The 4,697-nt window shown below is 44.3% G+C and overlaps 1 long non-coding RNA gene across 1 annotated transcript; it reads left to right on the top strand.

The window, feature by feature from the left end:
- The first annotated feature begins 333 nt into the window (after positions 1–333).
- Positions 334–1,528, top strand: LOC143902157 (uncharacterized). The gene is made up of 3 exons (XR_013258274.1): positions 334–375; positions 450–1,102; positions 1,325–1,528. It is a non-coding gene; the product is annotated as an uncharacterized LOC143902157 (long non-coding RNA).
- Positions 1,529–4,697: the final 3,169 nt, after the last annotated feature.

Below are 4,697 nucleotides of genomic sequence, written 5' to 3'. Positions count from 1 at the left end.
TAAGAACTAGCGCAACTTAAATCTAACAGAATAACGCAACGTAAACAAAAATACTAGAAGAAAAAGAATACCAAAGAAATACAAAAATAGGAAGTACGCAAAAACCAAAGAAGGAAAGAAGGAAGGAACAAAGACACGTCACTCCGATTCAGTTAAAAGCAAAAACATGCGAAGTAAGCTCTTAAATGATGTGAGAGACGAAGCTGATGTAACTGAGTTAGGAAGAGAATGCCAGAAGTAAATGGAAGAAAGCTGAAAAGAATTTCTGTAGGTGACGGTTCTATGAGCAGGAATGTGGAAAGTTAGAGTAGATGATGAAGCGAGCCGGTTAGACTTCCTTAGAGTAGGATCAGGGGAGGTAAAAAGTTCACGCAGGTAAAATGGTGAGCTCATATGCAGGATACGATATATCTGGCATCCAAGAAAGTAGTATCGTCTGTTTTCAACAGAAAGCCACTTCAACCTACGTCTATATGGGGTGATATGTTCATCACACTTAAGGTCATAGATAAACCGAATACAACAATTGACAAGTCTCTGTAACTTGGTATTTAGTTCCTTGGTCAAACCATGGTATACGAGGCAACAGTAATCAATATGCGGCAAAATCAAGGTTGTAACGAGCTTAATCCTGAGATTGGTGGAAAGAGAGTTTTTGTTATATTTAAAATTGTATAGCGCATGATGGACCTTCTGCGAAACCAACGAAATATGCTTCGTCCAGGATAAGTTGGACATGAAGATGACACCCAAATTCCGTACCTCACTCACAAATAGTAAAGGCGTATTGTTTACAACAATAGGTGGTATACTGCCAAGATCAATGTCATTCACATATGCTTGACTGCCAAATATGATGACCTTAGATTTGGCAGGATTTAGCTTAAGTCCGTACATATTAGCATAATCAAAAATAGCATTAGCATCCTTAGTGATTAATTCTAGAGCCTGAAGAATATTAGCAGGTGAACACAAACGATAAATCTGAATATCATCAGCGAAAATCATATGAAACACATAACGTAAAATTTTATATATATCGTTAATATACAAAGAAAACAGCAGAGGACCAAGCACCGAACCCTGAGGGACACCAGAAGAAGTAAATATCCAGTCGGAAAGATTGCCAGCGTCGTCTATGACCGCCTGAGAACGGCCAGTTAGATAAGAGAAAATCCAGTTTAGAACGGCATCTGAGAAACCGATCTCTTTAAGTTTGATAAGCAATAGTAAATGGGGAACGGTGTCGAATGCTTTGCTAAAATCAAAAAGTATCATAATAGTGATAAGCCCTTCATCAATCCCCTGTTTTATATCATTACAGATACGTAGAAGTGCTGACTGCGTGTTATACCCCGGGCGATATGCAGACTGTCTTGGATTTAAGATGTCATGTTTATTTAGATAGTCAACAATCTGTGAAGCAACTATCCTCTCTAATAGTTTAGACAGTTCCGGTAAATTCGCTATTGGTCTTGTATCCGACGGGGATAGTGGTGTACGAATTTTAGAGAGTGGGCGAATATATGCTCTCTTCCACTCAGACGGAAACAGAGATGCATCTAGCGATCGATTAAACAAAGAAGTGATGCATGTCGAGATAACGGGCCATGAGATACGCAGAACATAAAGCGGAATGCCATCGGAACCAGAGGCATAAGAGTGAGTAGATTCAGAAGTAATAAGCTTAGAAACAGATCGAGGTTAGATAGAGGAAAAAACGAACTCTGGATAAGATGGACGATTAACTGAAGCAATAGCAGCGATGAAGTCAGAATATAAGCATGGAGAATGAGCATTGGAAACCGAAGCATAGTATAGGTTGAGCTGATTCGGTGTGAAGAAGTGTAGAGGAGAAGTAAGAGACGACTTGACAAGTCCAAGTCGAGCCAGTTCTCTCCACAGTTTTGCTGAATTCGTAATCTTAGCAAGAGAATTGTAATGAAATTCGCTCTTGGCTCGCTTGATGTGAGAATTTAGCTGATTACCGAAAAGTCTGTAAGTAGCATAGCTTAAAAGACATTTAGAGCGTTAGCACGTTTATATAGCTGATTGCGAGTGTGTAATCGAGCAACCAAATCCGCCGTAAGCCATTGAACCGGGGGCTTATTGACAACAAACACACGTGTGGGAGCGAATGCGTCTAGTGCCGCCAACAAATTACGAGACAGCACCCCGCAGAATCCGTCAACATCAGCGATGTCAGACAATGCATCAATCTCGGCCCGCACGTCGCCAGCAATAGATTCAAGATGTTCAACGAACCGAGAACAATCGATACGTTTGTAGTTTCGCCGAGAAATAAAGCGGTCAGAATTAGGATTAGCTATAAGTGACATAGACAACTCTAAGAGATCGTGGCCGGCAATGAAGGGACTCTGAGACTTGGTAAATGATAAAACCTTATCAAGCTCATCTACGACCAAAACGTCCAACCATGAGTCTGAGGTCGCTGTATGATGAGTCGGTTCGGATCTGACTATGTGTAACGATAAGCTAGATACAAGCTCACGCAAGTAATTCGCCTCAAAATTGGTCGATGATAGATCGCAGTTTAAGTCCCCTCCAATAATTATGTTTTTATACAGATGCGAGTATCTATTTAGTGACTCAACGAAGTCATGCAGGAGGAAACCTCTAGGTCTTCTATAAATGGACGCAAATAGTACAGATTCATCATTTGGCAAACGTAATTCAATAAGAAGATATTCAGGCGCATTATCACAAAGATTACTGGAGATAGCTAAGATTTTGACTTTGTGCAATTTATGTATATAGCACGCCACCCCTCCGCCCATTCGTCCCACTCTGTCATGACGTATTAAAAAATAATCATCTAGAGCCACCAGCTCATCTGATACACTCGCATTGAGCCACGTTTCGGAAACAGAAATAATGTGGTGAAGACTAGTGCTGAAATGCAGCCTGATGAAGTCTATATGTCCCCGAAGAAAATTCGCATTAAACTGAGCTATTCGAAACGACGTAAAATTGCGTATTGAATTATGCCGACCTATGGAAGACAAGGGGCACGCAGGTTGGACAAGTCAGACGAGCTTAGTAAGATCAGTGTCCGAGTTAATATTAATCACCGGCTCACCATCTGTACGCCTAACATGTATCTGGCCGTCCCTAACCCAGACATACTTGTATGACTTGTCCTTCGCAATGCGTTTCACCTGTTGCATCAAATTAAAAGTGCTTTTTGGCAACAGCTTATTTACATATACGTTACGATGTGAGCTGCCACCACACACATCGCTCTGTCTGATAGGAGAGGTTAGGAACATCCAATGCCGCAAAAACATTTTTTGCAATCTCAGATGGAGTTGCAGACAAAGTAGAAGGCAAACCTGATACGATCAACTCGCCACCGCTCTGAGTCACCTGAGTCGACCAAGCAGACCTCAAGTCTCGGACCTCGCGAACTAGATTAGCATTTTCTTGCTCCAGTTTGATAATGCGTTGACTGTTCTGAGAAACAGTATCGTTAAGACGATCTAAGAGACTTAGCTTGACGCTAATTTCTTCATTGGTACGCTGTTGACTATCAATAAATGCAGAGATTTTCGCATCCGTACTCTTGATCTGCTCGATCAGGCCGCGCAAAAGAGAGTCAGTGGACTCATGCCTTATGTCCTGCGTACACGCAATGGAGAGAGAGAGAGAGAGAGAGAGAGAGAGAGAGAGAGAGAGAGAGAGAGAGAGAGAGAGAGAGAGAGAGAGAGAGAGAGAGAGAGAGAGAGAGAGAGAGAGAGAGAGAGAGAGAGAGAGAGAGAGAGAGAGAGAGAGAGAGAGGAATAAATGGGTGCATGCAAATTACATACTGTTACGCTCGCCGGGCGTTAGCCACTCTCTCGCTCTTGCACACACTCGCGACGCGCACTCCGGCACTCACTCAATAAATAAGGCTCGTTATTATATAAAAAGGAACTCGTTTAATGTAGATTCGTTTGTACACGGAGCTCGGGTTAACACGTCCGATCGTGACGGACACCCGGAGCGTAATCTGACAGTCGTAATTATCAATAACACAGCCGTCGCTAAGGACGATTTGCGACTTCTCGCTACGGGGCGACCCGCATGAGCGCACGGAACGGGCGTACAGCACGGGCGTAACACTACCCCCCCCCTCTTCCAAGATTGTCGCCCGGACAATCCGAGAGGGTAGTTTCCTGCAGTACAGCTTTATCGTGAGCCCCAGGGCACCGAACAGTTAACTTGTCCTCCTCGGGCTGTTGCCCCGAGTTACCGGACCCTGTCCCTCTTGGTCCCCGGTAGCTGCACACCAGACTTCGTCCGAACCTGTTCTGGGGAGAGCTGGCCAGGCTCCCCCCTCTCCGACGGCCTCAAGACGACTCCGAAAGCTCCGCTTCCCCGGTGCTCTCCCTCCGCCGCCGGCCTCCCGCGTCGTCGTCTCGCTAAATCTTCGGACAAGGGGGGGGGGAAACTCGCGTGGACCCAACGCCTTTACAGGCTTCCCAAGTCCCTGCCTCAGCATTTGCTCAACGTCCTACGGGAAAACCACAGCTCAAAAACCGTGGGCGAGGCAGTCTTCCTTAAAACAGAACTTTCCCAAGAAGAAGTCTTCGGCCGATGTTCTGCCACAGTACTTCCTCAACTCCTTACGTACTCCGACTTCCTCTAGGGAAAAACAAACATTGCGCACAGTAAAAGAGAACAAAATATTAAATAAC

This window comes from Temnothorax americanus, unplaced genomic scaffold (assembly GCF_048541705.1).
Source record: "Temnothorax americanus isolate GAGA-0224 unplaced genomic scaffold, ASM4854170v1 Scaffold38, whole genome shotgun sequence".
Taxonomy (NCBI): domain Eukaryota; kingdom Metazoa; phylum Arthropoda; class Insecta; order Hymenoptera; family Formicidae; genus Temnothorax; species Temnothorax americanus.
Note: the sequence above shows the minus strand (reverse complement) of the source record. Positions and strands in the feature narration are given on the sequence as shown.